Source organism: Charadrius vociferus, unplaced genomic scaffold (assembly GCF_000708025.1).
Source record: "Charadrius vociferus isolate BGI_N301 unplaced genomic scaffold, ASM70802v2 scaffold385, whole genome shotgun sequence".
Lineage (NCBI taxonomy): Eukaryota > Metazoa > Chordata > Aves > Charadriiformes > Charadriidae > Charadrius > Charadrius vociferus.
Genome location: NW_009648925.1, coordinates 3,043,031 through 3,064,365, shown reverse-complemented (window position 1 = coordinate 3,064,365; position 21,335 = coordinate 3,043,031). Strand labels below are relative to the sequence as shown.

Sequence of the window (21,335 nt, the reverse complement as noted above, 5' to 3'; positions counted from 1 at the left end):
TAACGATACCTTCAGGTCTGCAGGCAGATTCTTAGTTGGTCTAACTGAGAATGGAGTTATTGATTTCAATTGAGCTGTTGAAACCTGCTGAGGATGTGTGTCTTTCATAAAAAAATGGGAAAAGCAGACATGCTCCAGTTTCCACCAAAGAATTAACTCCTCAGGCAAATGTTCTTCCTCTGCTTTATGAGAGATGCCATCCTTTTCAAAGGCTGCTTTAGTATGTGCTAACTGCTAGCACACTTCCCCAGTCATCATAACAACTCCCGATTACAGTATTTCCCCCTTCTTCCCTATTCCCCTACTCTGATATGTTACCTCTCCACCTTCTGACTCTTTGATCCTTAGCCTACACGTCATGAAGTAACTGAGTGGATCAAGATGAGCTGGGATGAGTAATAGTTGTGGCTGTGTTTGCTCACTGGGAAAGGAGCAATGTTGCATTTTGAACTACGTTATCAAATCTTGGCAACTGAACAGGAAGTTCCTTCAACCTCCAGGTGGGCAAAATATTGATGATCTGTCTTGATTTGAAGAAGGCTTGGTTGTGGCTTGCACAAATTCCTCCCAGAATTCTCCTCTCAGTTTCCAATCCGCATTTCAGCTCTGCATTCTTCTGACTGCACAGCACTTACTTTCCAAATTACAATCTTAGCCAACCAACCTTACCCATTTGTAGGTTCTCTTCTTTCAAAACCTTTCATTTTTAATCCAGCCCCACCTCACTCCAGCTGGGTTTCTCATCTGTTGGAGCTTAACCTACAGCTGTCAGAATTTTTTCTCTTTCCTTTAACTCCTTGGGTATCGGTTCAAACAAATTAATTTTGCCAGTGATGTGTCGACCCCTTCTTCCTGGCACTACTTACTCAATATATATATAGAGAGGACATTAATGTTTGCCAAGAGCATGAATATGCTGAATAAGCTGGAGAAACTTTCCACTTCTGATACAAACTTCTCAAGTTCTTTCTGAGTCTGTCTTTACCGAAGTAAAAGCCATATTCTATGGAGAATACACTGTGGGATCCTGCACAATGGGGAGTCAACTGCTGTTTAAAAACACCACAGCATCTTTGTAAAGCTCTTTGAGACCATGCCTTTTCTTTCCTGTGCTTTCTGTAAAACAGCAGCTCCCAGACAACCATGTCCCCTAACACTACTCCAGCATATTGGTTTAGTGCTTACTCAGAGGGCAGGATCCCAGGAATATCTTTCTCAGCACATCTCATTTTCAGAAAAAGGAAGTTGTGAAGCATCAATATGAAATTTTTACAGTAGTGTAACTCTCGTTAATTGATAAAGTGCTCACTAGTACAGAAACTGACTTGTACAAAAGACTGGTTTTCTTACTATTAACTTGTCAATGCCCTCCTGCCTATCTTCTCATTTTAGGTTAAGAAACCAACAGAGAAGTTAATGACTTACCCAAAGCCAGAGTATTAGAATACAGTTTCTACCTCTGATTCTTGCTTCACTGGATATTAAGATTTCCTTGAATTCAAAATATATGAGGCAAAATGGCTTTGAAACTGGTATTTCAAGTGACATAATACAGTAAAATGACAGAGTAGCACTTGAATTGGTGTGAAGAAAGAAACACCTTTTCAGTGCATTACATCACAACCTCTTTACTAACATTAGTCTAGCCACATCTGTTTACAGCTGCTGAGATTCTGGCCTGTGAATGCAAGTCATCAATTACACGTCACCTAATATATTTACTATTTTTTCCAGTTCACAATTGTTCCTTCTGGCGTATTTGCTTCTATGTATTTTTCAACCCAGCTTCAAAGCTCCCAAACATAAACCTTCCATCACTAATCCCAGGGAAAAATTGGGGTTGAAGCAATAGGAAACACCTTTCTTCCATTTTTCTTTTTGTTTTATCACATTCTTAAGTCCCTCTTGGACCACGCAGGGCCATTTTTACCTGACCCCTCAAGCTCTGGTAGACCGTCATACATGCCCTTCTAATATCACATGGCTGAGCCTACATTAAGTATTTTTCCATTTCTTCCATGTGTGTTTATTTTATGCTTGCTATGTCTGTATTATTTTGTTCATCCACACTTCTACACTGAGGAAGTGCCATACAGAAAATTACAAACACAGGCGATCAGCATGCCATTTCCTTTCAAAAGGTTGAGTCATTCCCTTCCCAAACTCTGTATTTTTTTCTTTTATTTTTTGTCAAAAATGATAGGATGGGAAAGCAGAAGTTTACAGAATTGCTCTGTTGCAAGGATTTATTTCAGGTTTGGGTTTGGAATGTGTTTCAAACTGAGCCAGCCCTCTCTGAAATACATAGTCTTGCCATAAAAGTGTCAGGGACCCTTAAACGAATCACTGGTTACTGGGTTTTGATCCTAATGGATCAATTCCAGAACTGCAGCAGGTTTTATATTCCTCCCTAACCTTTCCAGAGCTCACTAAAAACATCTGCCTTGAATAAATCCACAGCAAAGAGAAATTTATCTGCTTATTTAATGCCCAGCAGCAGAAGGCTATAACCTTTATTTACAGCTTGGCCTGTGTGAGTATTGCCAGTCCCAGTGAGGCTACAGCTTTTCTTTACCTGCTCAACAACACTAACAAGTGGAAAATTGACAGCAAGCAGCAAATAACCATTGTATTAGCCCAAACATGAGTTTTGAGTTTTTGTCTGGACCCATCAGCTGCTTAGAGTCTTCCTGGAAAAGACTGCTAAGGTAAAACAGGCCTCCTGCTCTATGCATCAGCACGGCAAGTGGAAGAGCTGAGAGAGAACCTGTTGCCTGTGAAACTTCCAGAGTTAAGATTCAGTTCTGCACCTAGGTCTGGGGGAATGCTACTGAAAAGGGATGGTGCTAGGTTCCCAAGGAAAAGAAAGAAGGAGAAAAAATACAACAAATCTATTGAAGCTGTACACTGAAGGACAATATTATTAAAAAATGAGCTACTACAAACTAGTCCCCATTGTCCCAAACCTAAAGGCAGTCAGTCACCACCAATGCCAAAGATATTCACTGACCCTTTTTCTTGTTTGAAGGTGCAGGAAAGATTTTCTAAAACTTGGCCTATATCTATGCTCCATAGAAGAGCTCTTTATGCACCAATTTAAAAAAAAAAGAAGTTTTGCCTACTTAAATGTATCACAGTTGCAGTAGCAGTTTAGGGCAATGAGATGCACTCTTTTGGCTCATGCTTTTAACTTCAAAGTCATATCCTGCTTTCTAATAACTGTTGCTGGCTCCAGTGAGGTTAACAATGAACACAAACCCACAGCACCCAGAGTCAGCCATAAGTGACAATAAACCAAAGTTTAAGTGTCTGTGGAACACTGATAGAGTGTGTACTATTACCGAGTGTTGCTCACTCTGACAGTAGCACCTTAAGACTATTGGAAATGATGGCAAACATTACATGTCATATTCTACCATTACTTACATTATACTGGCTGAGGTGTTCAGTGCTTGGCGTTAAGGACTAGATAAATGTCCCACGTTGCTGCTCAAGGTCACATCAACACACAAGCAATGAGACCAGGAAGAAAACAGCTATCAAAAGGATGTCTTGGTTTGTGAAATTCCCCCAGGTTACATCATATATAGACAGACACATCAAAAGTTGTACTAAGACTGGCAATGATACAACTGTTATGAAGTTGCTATTCAAAATAACTCCCTCATAGAGATGATTTCATATGTTGCAATGTGAATTCCTCTAATGACTGAAATTCCTCTCAAGAGACAATCCTTCTCCCATGAAGTAAGAATTTTAAAACATCCAGATTCTGTCAGCACACAGTGTTTTCGTAGACTATTTTCGTAGACTACCTTTGCCTTTAATTCCACAAAATCCAGAATTAAGACCTATGTATGTAAAGTATTCAATCATTGAATAAAAGAATCAGTTGTATTTGGGTGGTTCAATCCATGTAAAAAAACCTTTAATTTTAATTTACCTTGGAAAGACAGAAATATTCTCTATTTAACTTTTTTATACTTCACACGCTATTTAAAATGTAGTTTTCAACCCAATTTGCATACCTTGGTGATTTTTGAGGAAGGTTGTCCCCTTTGTAGGCTTTTAAAGAATAACAGAGTATAGCAGGTAGCATTTAACATCCTAAATTAAGCAGGTTTGAGGCTCCTGCAGCTAAGTGACATTGATTTTTGAAACCTGGTTGTCAGTAAGAGGAATTTGGTATCATAACTGCCCATTTATATTTGAGATGGAAAATTACAGAATATACTTCTTAAAGAAAATGTGTGGAAGCTTTTTTGTTTTTATTAATGTGTGCACTGATAAAGGGTTATGGAAAAATAGTCATTTCCACTTGTCTTGACACTTTTAGGGACAAGCAGCCCTTGAGGCTATTAAAAGTGATGCTTTGAGCTTGTATCTCATTCATTGCAACACAGATAATTAACAAAACCACTGATGGTTAGTAGTGTAGCTAGCACATTGATGGTTGGACTGTAGTTTCTGGAAGCATTAAAACAACATGAAAACAAAGTTTGCATGACCAAGGTAATGAGTCTTACAAGAAGAATAGCAGTAATGAGAAATGTTTTCTAATGCATAAAGGTACCTGCAAAGCAGAGGTGAGTAAACTGTTTCCCACATCCACAGTGGATTGGACAAGCAATAGACTTTTAAAAGAAATTGGCAAGTAGATTGGTAGATGATGCTTGACAGCAGTGACATCTTTTAGAAGAACAGCAGGTGTTTTGCTTATTTGGCTGCCTGCTTATCTTAACATTAAGGAATGTCAGAGTGAGGTAACTTTTTGAGAAGCGTTTGTAGCCTATCCTCTGTTCCATGACCACCTTCAACCAGAAACCAGTCATTTCTGGGAACTACATCTCAGAAAAGGCCACAGAGATCAGAAGTTGCAAAGGGATAAAAAGACGATAGCCCCAGTTATAGTTGCCAGATGTTACCATTGAGCTCCAACGTGTATGCTTTTGGCAGATCATTAGAAGTCACACCAGGAGGAGATGTCAAGGGAGATGTGGAAAACCATTTGGAATATCTGACAAACTTTGACCTTTATTCTGCTACCTGCAAACAAGCCTGACACAGAGAAAGAAGGGACTTGGCCTAGCGAATGCTCATTACTAGCAAGGCATAAACTGCTTGAACCTTTTTGCAAAACTTTGAGTATTGATCCATCAGATTGTATCAAGAAAGCAGCAGAAGAAATGCAATTAAGTAGCATGACAAATCTTCTAAGTGTAACTCTACTGAAAAAAAAAGTGAAGATACAGGAAAAAGCAATGTATAGCACTTACACTTGAAATGCAGTAGAGACTGTATAGCGTACCTCTTCTTCCAATGTCTAGGTATCAGCAAAAACGGAATATTATTCACTTTATTGCAAGGTATGTATTAGATGGGCTCATCTGAAGGTCATACAGTTGAAGGCTCTCATGCAGCCCCAAGAGATTCAATCAAGACAGTAACAGCTGTTCTGTGGATGTGGCTTATCCTAGGTCCTACAAAAAAAGAGGTGTGTCCCATAGTCATCAGACTCTAGCCAGTGTCCTCTATCTTCCTTGAATCAAGAGCCAAGAGTTTTTGGATCTGGACCTTGATTAACAGACTTGTGAGGGGAATGAAGTACTTGAGACCAAACTTAGCAGAGGAAGCTAAGAACTGGATAGACGGTAACACGTGTTTTGTCCATGTGGACAGAGCTGTGCTAACAAGAAAAAACTTTTTGTAGTAATAGTTCATATGGATGTGAACTGTTAATATCAGTCTTATGAAAAAAGTACTACAAAACTGTGGAGGCTACAACATGAATATTGTAAATACAACCCCACCTAACAGGTAGTATATTTTTATTTTAATTTAAGGGTTTTGGTTAGTGCAGGTGGGAAACATGGTTCTGGGCAGTGCAGCTCTTTTGTAAGTCTTGTAACAAAGCTTCGGTTAGGCTCAAGCTGCAGTTTGCTTTAACAAATGAACAGCAGATGTTCTTGATAAAGGAAAGTGGACATGATACATTTTTAAGCTCCTTCTGAGACTTTAAACACACACAAACTATATCTCAAGAATAGTTTATCCATTTTAAAAGCTTGCTTCTAAAACAGAGAACTTGTCTGGCAGGGTTAAACATGAAAATGTTAAATATTTGGAGAGCTTGCAAACAAAGCAAATAACCTACTTCTTCTACTGAGCAGTCTAGAATCTACAATTGCCTTATTTCAAGCAAAAACAAAATACATACTAGGGCTAAACATAGCTCACTTCAAAGCATTACCTATTGTACATACAAGAAACAATAATCGTCTTTCTGTAAAAGTTGGGTATGTTTTTGTTTAAGTGCTGAACTCTGGTACACTACATCTGTTGTTTAGGTTTCTTGTTCCACGTGTTTAGGTTTCTTGTTCCACATGCACAGAGTCCCCATAAATTAGTACTTTGGGCGTAACCATAACTGGAACACAACTCTGAAGACGTTAAGTCTTCACAACTGGTGTGTGCAATTATCTGTTACTTCTCCCAAATGACGTGGAGCAAGGAGAGAAAAATGACAACACAGGCCTTCAAACAGACTGTTCTCTTGCAAAAAATACCCCAAAACCAACAAAAAACCCCAACAACAAAACAAACCCACAAAAAACCTCCCGAAACCAGCAACAATAAAAATAAAAGAATCAAAAGTAGAATCAAACATCTGCAAAGCACCACCAAATGCTACAACTCATTCTTCAGGCACCCATCTCTGGCAATCACTGCATTCATTTCTTAGGCAATCTCAGACCATGCATAGTTATGTTGAGCTCCTTCTCAAGGTTTTACCTACAGAAGTTTCAAACCCTAGACATTTTGCTTTATTTTCATTTGTGGCAATGAAAAGAAAACCTTTGGTGAACTGAACTCCTTAATATTGCTAACGTTAACATCGTGAGTAAAGGAAATCTAGTATTCTTTTAGTCTCAACTGAACTCCTTAATATTGCTAACGTTATCGTGAGTCAAGGAAATCTAGTATTCTTTTAGTCTCGAGTAGAAAGATCATATGCCAGAGCACTAATATAGAAATGCTGCCACATTTGTCATTGTCCTGTTTGCCCTGATGAGAGATACGGAAGAATTACCTGGAGATGCAATTCATAGAATTCAATGCAAAGGGTAAGAAGACCCATAGGGTAAAAAGAGAATTAGCACTTTCTTCCTATTTATTAAAAACTGTTCCTTTAAAATTTTCTTTTCAATGCAACTCTTAGTGTGCCTTATGAAGTTCTTCCTAGTCCCATGGAAAAACCTGCGGCCCAATTTCAGAATTTCTGAAGATGCTGAGTACTGTGTAGTTTTCACTGACTTAGAAGATGATAGGGAGCGCTGAGCACTTCTGGCTCATTTTGACTGCTGTACTCAACTATGGGGATATGAATGAAAACCAGTATACTTCAGTTTGTTTATAAAAAGTCTACTAAAACCCTCACAATATCACAGAACCTACAAGGACTGAGTTCAGATTATGGATCCTGGACCTATACTGTAGATCACATGATATAATTACAGAATTCAGGAGCTAGAGGGAAGTAAAGAGTTAAAGGATTCTCTGAATTTTCATACAAGAGACCCTCTCATAGAGTTTCACTTTGCTGTCTGGCAGTCTGCAAATGTTTCTGCAGGAGCTTGGCAAAAAGTCCATTCAACGTAGAAAGTGTGGAATAATTTGGTCATGTGGAAGAATAACTTTCTGCCATGCTTTTGTGCTTATTCCCTTCCTGACACTAGTACTGACAATCTAGAATTCTGTAGCAAAAAGACAAAAGTTTATGTTATACAAAATTCTTTGGCTCTGATGAAAACTCATTAGATTTTGCTTCATTAATTCTGCAATGTTCCATTTGGCTGGAAACATGATTTCAGTTCAGATTATAAACCAATGCTGGCTTTACATGCACACTACCTAGATAATCCAGAAGACACATATGTAACTGGGTCTAGTGAACTACTAGTGCACTTCACAATTCCTAACTGTCTAAGTAGGAATTCAGGTACCCAAGGACAAAACTTCCATCTTAAAATGCATAAACATGCACACAGAAAGTGCATACACAAACACAGCCATTATGGTGGCCATGGGCAGAAGATGTTACAAGAAAGGAAAGGTGCCCCAAACAGTTATGCACTAGAGAATTCAAGAAAACCAGAAAGCTTCTTTTTAAGGAGAACACTTTGGACCCTACATTTCCATGAAGCTTTACAGAAATTATGCAATTAAAGCTGGTTTGGATTTTCTATCTGAAAATCACAGAATCACAGAATGGTCAGTGCTGGAAGGGACCTCTGGAGATCATCTAGTCCAACCCTCCTGCCCGAGCAGGGTCACCTACAGCAGGTTGCACAGGATGGCGTCCGGGTGGGTTTTGAATGTCTCCAGAGTGGGAGACTCCACTACCTCTCTGGGCAGCCTGTGCCAGTGCTCTGCCACCCTCAAAGTAAAGAAGTCCTTCCTCATGTTTAGATGGAATTTCCTGTGTCACTTTATGAGATGGTCACAAAACCATATTTACTTCATACCTATATTGGGAATTCAGAGAATAGCCAGAAGCTACACTCTGGACCATACAAGTCTGATGAAGTGCAGTACCTTAGCACATCATTAGGGCAGGCTTAGGTGGGCCTCCCAGACTGGGTGCAAGGCACTGTCTGTTTTAACCTTGTTGTTTGACATTTTATTGTGGCTTTCTATTTTTTAGATTTTGGAAAATAACAAATAAACATTCTTTATATGTTTCCATGTCATTCATGATTGTATAAACCTGTTTCAAATCCTTGTCTGCTTGTATTGTTCATGCTGAAGAGCCCTTGTTTTTTAATCTGTGCTTGTACTAGGAGCCATGAAATACCTAGGGTAATCCTTGTCAAATTTGCTGTCTCTTTTCTAGCCTGAGATAAGGACAGATCAGAACTGCATGTAGCATCCAAAATCTGGGAACCCAAAGATTTCTAGATGGACACAGCCGACTGTTGGGTTTTTTTTTTCCTTTCCATTTGTTTTTAACACTACTTGCTATTTTCCCCACCTTGAGCTGATCAGTCAGAGAGACGTTCAGGGCAAGATCTCTCTTTTGAATAGCAAAAGCTAATAAAAATTGAACTAAGTATCTTTTATTTTTCTACTTTGTACTCAACAATGCCAAATAGCATTTGACATTTTATAGTCCAGGCACTAAACAGAATGAGATCCTTTTGCAGATGGCACCCCACCAATTTTAGTTTTGACTTTTTAAAGTAGTTCTGCGTTATCCGCAGATTTTGTTATCTCACTATTCAATCCCTTTTTGCAGATTGCAAAGGTGCTGAACACTACACATACTACCACAGTTCTTTAGGGGGATCAGCATTTATGGTACTCCCAGCAGGGAAGAATTTATGACTTATCCATGGAAGACATGGTCTGCTAACTGAAAAGCAGACAGCAGCTGCAGATCATTTCTTCTTCAATCTTCTACATTTAATCATATTTTTTTGTAAAATTCAATATGGAGAGTTCCCAGAGGTGTGCAGAGAATTGGCTTTGTGCGCCGTCACCAGACTATAGCTTTTTGAATAAAGCATTGCTTTCCCAGGTACCATAACTTCTACAGGGCCATTTGTCCTAAATTGTTTCTGAATGACTCCAGTGGAATTTCAGAGTAGCGCTGGGTGTCAAGCTGCTTCAGTTTGTTTAATTTCTAAATTCAAACACGAGCCCCAATTAATGCAGTTCTTAAGAAAATGCTTAAGCCTTACTTGTGTCGTTTGGAATTCATCACATGCATAGGTTTTTTCCCTAAATTAGACTTTATTTCATCGAAAGATTAAGTATAAATTTATTGCATTTAAAGTAACATTTTTATAGGAGTCTTCAGAAAGCCCCCAAATAACCTGAAACATTATTCAGATGAAATATAAATCACTATCAAGGTGGACTCTACCCTTTCTAGTATAGTGGACACGAGGGGAACACACCGCATAGAGAAACACATTTCTGTGTAGCTGTAATGTCAATCAGCAAGTGAATCAGAGGTTGGAAACCTCTGTTACGCTAATGGGGCCATTTTCATACAGGTGTTGCAGTCTCAGAGTGGCAGTGGTTTTTTGATAGGGCTTTAATAAATCATTCTACCAGCAGCAACATCTGCCTTTTTACTTTCTCCACATTGTAGCCAGCTGACCTGTAGCCATAAAGCATGAGGGGAGTTTTATGCAAACCACCCATATAGCTCACCTGGACCTTTTCTTTCTGTAAATACAATTTTTCTGAACTTAAGATGGGATTATAAGTAGACTGAAACTCTGTCTATCTTTAGATCTAGATATTTAGTCATTGTCCAATTTTACCTATTTTAAAAAAAAAGTTTGTTTGGGTTGGCAATTCAAAAGCAGTCAGATGTCATAAACCTTGGATAAAGTCTAGGAGAAAGCTCAGGCTATTTCCTCCATTGCCACCCAGATGCTGTCCTGGCTCCTTCCTACTCCCTTGTAGTTGTTGCACATTTTTTGAGTTACACTGGCACACAAAGATGACAAGGTCTCTGCAAAATGGTGAATTTCTGATACTTTGTCAAAGGAGGAGTGCGCAGGATACTGAGTTACATACAAACTGAAGACAATTTCAGTTTCAAAATAGGTAGCTGTCATGTGGGAAAGTATCACTAAGTATTCCCAGCTGAGGATCTGAGACATGGAGACACCCAGAGACTTTGCCAAACTCTCACTAAAAGGAAATTAGCTTTCCATATTTAGTAATGTTAGATCAAATAATCTGACCATGTTTCCTCCTTGCCAACAAATTTGCTATTGCAGCAATCAATGCAAAGACTGAACTGAAGTTGCAGCACAGGAAGGTAGCTGCTCTTCTTACCCTGAAAAATGACTGAAGCCATCAACATCATATTAATGTGTTAGTATACAGGTATCAAAGTGCACAGTATGGAGTAATAGCAAAGAGGGTCTAGACAAAATAAGGTCCAGAGCCTTGGCAGCAAAACAAGAACATGTAAAATAGTGTTAGAAATAAGAGAATGTTAACTCCCCACCCTAGGAGAATGTAAGCAACATAATAAGATACGACTGTCAGCTCTCAGTAACTTCAATACCGTTCTGCAGAGTAGAAATGCCTGTGGAATGGGCCAAAAAGCTTTCAAAGGCAAGGGCAAACACAAGAGCTCTCAACAAAACAGGGAAGATAAACTTTCCAGCCCTTACTTGGGTGAAACTCTCATCAATTTTAATGAGAATTTTCTCTGCTGCTGAGTCTCTCCTTAAAGAAAGAAAAAAAAGGCAAACTGCAAAGAGGAAGCTTTCTTCCCATGGACCAACTGATGTTAAGGCCTTTTAAAAAGTGTTAAATTTTATGAGGTGCTGAATAGTTTGAATAGCTTAAAATGCCAAAAAAAATGCAAAGAAATAGCTGATCTTTGTGCGTGGTTATGGGTCATTTAGGATTATGCAGTAAGAATGTAAATGTGTTAAAAGGGAAACAACTGTGGCTGCTGAATGGAAATAAGGCTCTTGCTAATTGTTCCACATAGCCCAGTAAGCCCCTAAAATATGCTGTCTTTCCCTGTCCTTCTCTTCCTCCCCATCGTTGGTGATTCTGAATCAAGATGTCTATCAAATATCACTAAATGAAGCAGCTGCTTTAAGTCAGTAGCAATGAGTTTAGGAGCATGCCAGAAGTTTCCTGATAGGACCAGCATTCATTTCAGAGCAGCAGCAATCTTTGCTACAGAAAACAAGATTATGAAAAATCAGACCAAAGTTTCAATGTGTTGTGACAGCTGTCAGAACAGGAGCAGTTCATTCATTTCCACTTCAACAGCACAGCCTGGTTTACTGTGTTTGCCACTACTTTTGTTCATAAATTTTATTTGGCAGCACTAGAAGAAAGGCTGAAATATAAAACAGTTTAACACAATGAAAAGAAATTGCTGGGAAGCTGTCTCCCCTCTTCCCACCACAAAAAGATTATTTTTTAACACTTGACAAAGATTTTTACTTTCAGTTGTGGATTCTTCATTCAGTAACAATTCAGAAAGGTGGATACAGATTGTTTAGACCGAGCACAAGCAGTAGGAAGTCTCCTGACAAATACAGGATGAAATTAACACCAGCATTTCACTCTGTCATTAGCATAAGCGTGAGCATGTCCCGACTTAGGAGGAAAACTGTAAACATTTAGCTGTTTTATCTCACAGAACTGATCATAGAATCCAGACACTCTGAGCCACAGCTTGAGACTGGGACATTGTCAGGTCAAAAAACTCTGCTGATAGCACATGAAAAAAGCAAAACTAAACAGCGTCAATTATTTTCAGAGCAACAATCCCTTCATAACAATAATATTTGGTGTTTGAATTGGCAGTCACTTTTAAAAGATGACAATCCACTGTTTCTTTCCTTTCTCAAGAGAATTATCATCATTCACTGTAATAACACTTACAAAAAACTAATTTTTCCATTGCATATTATTTCTGGAAGACTGAAAGATTACTTTTAATTTACTTACTGGTGCAAAGTTTCTGTCTTAATAGGATGCAAATTTATTTTACACGTCACCGAATAAGAGCAGCCCTATCTTCTTGTAGGAGCTATGCCACTGACCAAAAGAGCTTTCCTAGCTTGGGGATGCTGTTCTTAGGAATTCAATATCAATACATGCTATCAACAGGTAAGGAATCTCTATAAATGTACATGATCACACACAGTATGCATGACCTTCTGCGGAAAATTAATACAAAAAGAAAATTTGTGCTTTCCTTCTGTGCCCAAAACATACAGCTACTGGAAAATATGTTTGAAGCTATGAAATTCACCATTAAGGGCAACAATCCACATCTGGAACGTAAGGTGGTAACAAAACCCCTTTGCTCTGAATGAGCATGCCCGTACTTTATCAATTTCCAGGCAGACAAGATTTATTTTCTGCAATTTAGGAGTCTGGCAGTGGCCACAGAAAATGCAAAAACTGGATTTTGTTGCCGAGTTGACTGTACAGTTGTATGTTCATTTAAAGACTGTCTGCTGATAGTGATGAATGCTGCTGGCAAAGGCAGTGCTCTGGATCGGTTATAAAAATTCTCCTCAGTTACGTGTACTGCCTCGTTCTTAATGCTAGGTGGTAGGACTGGGCATGAAATGCTTTAAATTACATGGAAAAGTAGAACTGATGTGATTACGAAGAGGTATAAAACGCAATGTTGGATTGTGAAGATATGAATACATTAGACAGCCTAAACATCTAGCATTTCTCACTGCATTGTTTATTCCACTACATGCAACTTACTGCGATGTATTAAATAATTAAGACTTCCATACATAAGCCTATGGCAAAACATCAACTGCTCATTAGCAACTGTCAGCAATGTTTTTATCCTGTAATAATCTGTAAAATCTATAAGCTTTCCAGGCTTCACACACATACTTTTTAATAGCATCTTAGCAGAGATAACTCATACAGTACAATATACAAACAGCTACATTTAAAATAAAAATAAAAATAGAAATCAAGGGCTGAGCAACAACTGTTCAAAAGAAAAAAAGCCCTCAAAGCACTAACTGAAATACTAAGTATAAATTGATGTGGCTATAAATTTCTAGTTCAACAGTTCAGAATAAATATTTATAGACATGCTGAGTTGAAGAGAAATTTTGTGGGCTTGCCTCTTCTTTCCAGTGCTTTCTCTCAAAACTAAAATTGCTGTGATCTTGGTAAGAGCAACACACACGTGCACTCAAAAATAGCTACATTTATTCAGGTTGTGGAAAAAGTGCTTACTCTGCATATGCTTTCAATAGAGCTCCACTTAACTGCAGTTGCTTGCATTCCTATTGAGAGATCTGAACAAATCCAACATAATGTTTTCCATTAAACTTCTGAGTGTGTAAGAGTCTCCCGAGCAGACAAATCTTTGTCTGTGCTTCTGTCCATTAGCATATCCCGAGAGGCAAACAAACTAGCTTTTGTGTCAGGGCACTGAGGACCTAATTCTGGCATTGTGTTTTCATTAAGTGATGCTCTTAATCCAACAGCAGTCACCTAGATATTGGTGATATTTGCACCTATTGTGAATCTTAACTTTCTCTTCCAAAATCAGAAGGTATTTGTCTCTAATTAGGATAGGTTTGTGTCTAAGGCACTGGATGGGAATTGAACTTCTAGAAGACAGCAGTTCAGTTCTGAATCCAGGCATGTACTTCTGTGTGTTTTTGGACAGATCAGTAAATATCACTGGGCCTCAGTACACCACATGAATGTCAAGGGGAGTAACAATGATCATTTCCTCTGTTGTCTTCTGAAGGTCATCAGAGAAGGGTCCAACTCTAGTCTGGCCTGTGTATGTGTTAAATGCTATCAGCAAACATACACTAGGACTCCAGTTGAATTAGGCAGTTTAAGTGGTACCACATAATAAGCAAAAATCAATACCATTTACCATAGTTCCTTAATCTATATTTCCAAGATTTTATAATAATTTTTCTTCCAGCGCATGGCTTTTAACATAACTTTGTTTTGAAATATTTATATTTGCCTCCCTGTAGAGACAAACTGCTGAGTTATTCTTTTATAAAGGAACACCAGAATTTGTAGAGACAAAAGAATCAAGCTTAAGTATATTGAACTCTTGTTCCAGGGTATTTGCAGAACAGAAAAATTCTATATTCATTGTTTGCCTGATGAGTATGGGAATGTGATATAAAGCTTTTACAAAATAGTGTACATTACACTAATATTCTAAGCTTTGCAAGAAAAAAAAAAAATTCACATTGCTTGTAAATTATAGGGCACACGGAAAGAATGGCAACCTCTCAAGCCACACAATTACTATTTGATTCTACTGTGCAGCTAGAGGAAAATTACCATTCTGATACAACATAAGTCAAGAGAGCACAGAGCTGGATGAAATAAGCTCAGTATTCTGTCGCCAAAAGCCAAGTAACCATGAACAGAACTATTTAATTTGTCAGTCTCTGCTTCTCCATTTTCTTTGGGCTTCATGTGCAGATTGTTGTCATCTTTAAATGAAAAGTTCTTGTATACATTACACATTGGCAAACAGTATGACTTTTAATTAGTATTTTAGTAAGTTCAGCTGTTGTATTTATAATAAATAGTATATTCCATAGAGTAACATTTACTATAGTATTTTGAAAAGATGCAGAAAGGCAAGGAAAATTCAGAAAGAAAAAATAATTTATTTTTCCATTTCACCTCATTCTGCACATGAATTACAAAGGTCTCTATGTAAGCAATAAACACATGCAAAGCTGACTTGGAATTTGTACCAGTTTTAGCCACAGTATTTTCAGAAGACAAGGATTGCTTTGTTCTCTCTGGCTGCAGGTTTACAGCAATGCAGTGATTTACAGATAAAGCTATCTTCATCATCAGAAAGTCTAGAAAAAGATTTTTTTTTTTTTTTTTAATGGAACATGTCCAGGTTTTCACTCTCTCATGCAAAGTGGTGTATATTCCTAAAAATCCTCTGAAAAAGAAAGGCATAAGAGCTTCGGTCATCTGTAGAATCTCACTACCATGTATCCGTAATGGGGCAAGGCTAGCCCAGAGGTCAGTTTACTAACTTGTGAGTCAACACACATGATTTGATTCCCAACCAATAACCTGGCTATTGAGTTTCCTAGAAGAATAAATTCAATATATTTAGGCAGGCAATTTAAGGCCCTTATACTGGACTAGTCATCTCAGGGATGACCAGTCAGTGGAATGCCTTGATTTTCTGGCTCCTACTAGTGCAGAAAGCTTTGACACATAACCTCTGACAGCAATAGGAGTAGCAGTGTCTCCCTCATCAAGCATTACCCCAAGATATCAACATCTCTCCGCTTTCAAAGGTTATTTCCTCCATGTAAGAGAAGAACAGAGAGATGTGTATTCATATGTGATGCTGAACTATGAACTGGGATGAAGGCAGGTTTACCCCCAGACACTAAACAATGAACTTTGGCAGCTTAGGCACAGAAATATGTGCTGTTTCAGGCACCTGCTAGAGATTCGGTAACATCCAGTAAGATAGCGATAGCATCTTACAGACTGAACATTAAAAACTGACCTGGGCACCTATGGCAGAACAATATGGCCTTGCCTACTTTGCTCCTGGCTGTGCCCTCTGGTTGGATCCTGAACCTGGTTCATTTCTTGCCATGTCTGGAACCATAAGTAGACCCTATTAGGGCAAGTGGCACTGCCTACTGTGTTCAGAGCCTGTGGTGATGGCATTGGTGATGGCATCGCCTGTGCGTGGCTCGGCTCACCCTTGGCTCCTGGCTCGTTTTCCTTTGGGGAGTAGCCAGCCCTAGCTGCTCCCTGTCAGACAGACTGGTTTCTCTCCTTCAGGAATGGGTTGAATTGTACATGATTCACAGCAGTGTTATTTTCTGTTCAGTATGTACTTAGATGCTAGGGAGTCCAGATGTTACATTTTTTAAAAAAAAGTATGTTGTCTGGTTTTGCCCAGTAGGTTTCCAAACTTCATACTGCATCCATTAGTGAACACAGCCAAGTAACATGTCAAAAGTAGAATTTTTTTTGCTTTGGAGTCTAGGTGCTAGAGTCAGTGTGGACTGAGCAAAACCGCAATGCGTAATGATGTGTTTTGATTATAAACCTTCCCCACATGCGGCCTTCTGCAAAGATTCTGAATGCATCATGCTTGCTGTCTATTAATGACTACTTTCTTTTCCTCCAGGGGAAAAGCAGAATATATACCAAAAAGTGTCATTTGCTGTAATTTAGGTCAAACTCTCAGGGACACATTTATAGACAAATGCATACTTTGCTATTTTACTTGCTCTCATAATCACATATGGCAATGAACCCCTCCCTGACCTTTGTGGTTTCATCAGCCAGATGAAGGCAAGGTGCTGGAGTAACGTTTAAGCCTTGCTTATGATGGGAGAAGGCAAATGTATTACTAGTTAGCCAAATGCATGTCTGATGGTAAGTATTCCATCCTACATTTTGGGTCAGCTAGAAAAAGGAAATTTAAAGTTTTTCTAGCCAGGGGAACATTTCTGGAAGGAAAAAAACCAAACCCCAACAAACCCCAACAAAAGCCTTTTCCCCATTTCATCCCTCTCACGCCACCATAGGCTATTGCAGCGGAAGGAAAAGAAAGTTAATTGATCACACTGTTCCAGTTACTAGGTCTTCTTTAACATTTAAACATATGCTTACTGTGAAAGGAGTCAAATGCACAATTCCCCAAAAAAGCAAATTTAAAACATCATAATGATAAGTTGCAGTCATGTTTCATGTACTACTAAGAACACTTATATAAATAAAAAAGCACAATGCTACATGATGGGTTTTATTGCCAGTGGAATTGACCACAACAAAGACTTAGGCACTGACCCAGAGGAGCAAGGGAGACTAGCCTGGAAAAGATTATATTTTTTATATTAAAAGCAAAATTGAAAAATCTAATAAGACCTTGTTGAAATTTGAGAGATTAATGATTAACCATCATGGGACAAGAAAAATAAGAATTATACTGACCACTTCTACCCTGACTTACACAGACTCAATCTCGGAACGTACCTTTGTTCAGCTATTTAGGATATGCGGATTAGCTGTTTCTCTCTTGTGAAACAGCTAGATTTTCTTCTATTCCTTTTTTCAGACAGTTTTATTTTAATCATCCCTAAACAGTGGACTTTATTATTAGTCATGGTATTTATTCCATCATTACTTTTGTAAAAGACTGAACCTCCTTTACACCACAATATGAATATTTTACATCTCTTTTTCCTCTGCAAATTTTTCAATACATAATTAAGATTTTCTTTTCTCTGATTTCTACTCAAGGACTATAGAAAACTAGCAGGTCCAGAAATCCCTACTAATGAAGTAAATTTTCCTCAAAGTCAGCCCTAGGAATATCCCTATGGATAAAACCTTAAACACAGACACTTGCCTTCTTTAGCTGACACAAAATCGTGCTTTATGAGGATATACCACAGTAGTGGGTGATCACAAAACAGATGTCTACAATAAACTTTTCAGAGTCAACAGTTTGTTGGTTCCCTCAACTCGAACTGGGAGCAGGTAGATGCAATTAAATCACACAGAATTTTATTGTTGGGTTTCTCATGTGACTTTAATTGCTTCCATCTCAAAATCCAAACTAATTGGAAACATGTTAAATAAATAAATAAATAAACAAAAAGTGGTGACCAAGAGCAGCACAAATGCATGATCTGGCTTCAGCCAAAACAATGCTGGTTTGAGCAGATACTACACAACATAATAAGATTCTCTTTAGCTCCATATGTATATTAGCTGAAACGTTCTAAAAAACTTCTATTATTATTATTACCACCATTAGTATTAAAAAAAAATGGGTTTGACGTTCCTTTGATTACACTAGTTAGCAGCAAAACAACTAAGAATAGAAGCCAGTCTTTCTGCCATTGCACAGAGCAGCAGAGAACTCCTGTCCCCAACTGGCTATAGATAAGCACTTAAGGTGGGAAAGGAGACAGAAAGCAAACAGAACAATAAATGTGATAATGGCAAAAAGCACATTTCTTCCACGGTCTGGGGGTGGGTTACTGAAAACAGGCTCAATTATACAAAAGAAAAGAAAAAATCAACCCTGAGAAATGGCAGCTGAGAATAAGAATACTGTATGTCCAGTCTTCCCCAGCCATGGCCTCTTTCCTGCTTAGAAATTTTGTCTGGGTGGAATTTGAGGATATTCAGCATTGTCTAGGATTTCTGAAACTCTGGCAGATTGGAGCAACTTCTGCAAAAGGTCTGACCAAACTTTGCTGCCAAACATCCAGAAATCTTGGCTGTTGCCTCAGCGCATGCACAGATCAGTTGCATGGGATGGTGTACCAAGTCCAGCACTTCTGAGAATCATCACGGACCCCACACACAGGCTACACAAGGAATGCTTAAAAACTTCTACCTGGAAAGTCCTAATTATAAATAGATGGCCATAGGTGACAGGAAGGCAGGTATGAAGTGAATTTATGAGTTAAAGAGACTACAAGACAGAATTTGAGCTCACAGACCACCAGTCCTGTCTAAAGCCTAGAAATTTCTTAAGCAGCATCTTGCATCTCTGCAGTTTTTTCTAAAGGACATATCATGTGCAAGACAGGGAAAATGTGTGTCAACACATGGGTGCTTGTGTCAGTTGATGAAGAGAAGTGTCTTTGAATAATTCTGGGGGTAGATGATGCTGTGTGGGGAAACAAATTTGACTGAATGCCACCTTAATGACTTCCCAGCAGAGCAGCCACTCCTACTTTGCCCTTGTCTAAAGCTAAAACTGTTTTGAGCCACTGTTTCTATATGCCAATACAGAGTTATACAATAAAATAAACCCAAACAAAATAATGCATGCATTACTCATGAGAACATGTAAATGGGTAAAAAAACAGCACTGTGGTAAGTGAATATAACGGGAGGTCAATTACACCAAGGAAGAAGAAATATCAGTAGGTCCAAATAGAAAAAAGATGTGCAATAAGCTGTTCACAGCCACTTAACTTGTGTTTATTTTCCTTTTTTATGTCAGCTGTCTATACCCAAAGTCTGTTTGATACAAAATGTTTCAGTAACTTCTGAACGCACTGCATTTTTCCTAAGAATGGTCACTGATATGTGGAAAGAAAGATCAAATAAAATCTCCGGTTAAATCATTAACTTTTTCGACAGTTTGTTCCCAAAACCATGTCTCAGTGTTTCATATCAGGTTTCTGGGAGTATCACAGTGCATGATAGTTTTACAGACCAGCACAAGTCCTCCCACAGCATTCACTTTCATCAGACAATGGTCTCCCATAAAAACATGCATCTTTCCTGAGTTTCTTCCTCATATGGCTCAGAACAGGCACCCCTCCAGAAAGTTTAGATCCAAAACCACTGGCAGCTTCATGCAATTAGCTGCCCAGTACATTTTGTAACAGCAAACATCTCATGCCAACAGCAAAGGATTTTGTGCCATGTCGTCATCCTCTGTCATTATATGGGTTTCTCTCATTTCAGATCCTGCCCTCTCAAATCTAGACATACAATGTAATTAAGGCATACTTCTGGAGTGCCTGCTGACTGAGGCTTGCAAATGGAGCACACATTGCTGCTTCAAGTCCAAAGCAAAGGGAAGATAACAAAGGTTTTGCCATGCAAAGCTGGTGCAGCAGCCACAGTAAAACAAACTGCTTAGATCTGTTTTTCCATTAGCAGTCGTTGAAAGGATTTACAAATGCTGTGGGAGCGCTTCCCTTCAACACTTCCCTACTCTTCATCTCTTAACACACCACATAAACGGGTCTCCCCTCTATCTCAGAACAGATGGCAGAATCACTGTCAATCTTCCCATTGCCTCTTGTTTCTCATTGCCTGATGCCAGTTTATTTTCTCAGGCACAATGTTTCAAAGAGTACCTGTGCAACCAGCAGCAGCAAAAGCAGCTCAGAAGTTGGCAAATTGATGTACATCATTAGAATTAACTGTTTTGAACAGACACAGATGGGGTGTTGCAACAGCAGGGTGGTAGAAGGACAAAGAGAAAGGGACAGGGTTTGACATTGACCTGGCTTGCCTTAGAATTTACCATCCAGCTCCCTTACTTGTAGGGGGTGGAAGGAGAAGAGCAGCAAACTCAATGGGCAGCAAACTGAACTAAGTACCCCAACACCTACTCAAAGTATGAACTACGTATCAATACATGAAATCTAGCTCCCTGGGAACAGAAGACCAGACTAGATTTAGTAGTTTGATATCTTGGTTCTGGCGATGGACCGTATATGATGGTTCACATGAAGAAGGAAAACAACCCATACTGCACAGTTGCCTGCCGCTCAATGCTTTATCCAAGGAGAAAATTCCTTTCCTGACCTCTAGGCAATCAGTCTGTGGTCTGTAGCATGACATTTGGCTGTTCCTCTCAAGCAGAACTGTAGCACAACTATTCTTTAGGCTCATAAAATTAATGACCGTCAATATTACCCTCAAAAATTATAGACATGGGCAGCCAAAGCAGGTTGAGTTAACTGCCTGCCACAATCAAATGCAGGTGTTAATATCACTCTGGACAGGGAAGGATTTGTTGGAAACTGTCAGTTCTTTGACTTGCCATTTTTTTTACTGCTTGACACTCAGTGACATTACACTAAGGAACCAGAAGTGTTCACAATATATTTTTGATGTAGTGCATTTATTGCTATTTAAGTTCAGCAAAATTATGTGTGGGCAGCTAATCACATAGTTATCAACTAAAAATGCTTGTCCTGGGCAACTGCCTTAATTTTTTTTAAAGCAACAACGATGCTGCAGACTATTTTATTGGTCTCAGAAACCAAAGCTTACAA

General features: G+C 38.7%; 1 protein-coding gene across 1 annotated transcript in view; it reads right to left on the bottom strand.

Annotated features, from left to right (window-relative positions):
- Nucleotides 1–21,335, bottom strand: part of MYLK (myosin light chain kinase) — a 160,243-nt gene that overhangs the window by 133,458 nt on the left and 5,450 nt on the right. The gene's annotated exons all lie outside the window — the stretch shown is intronic.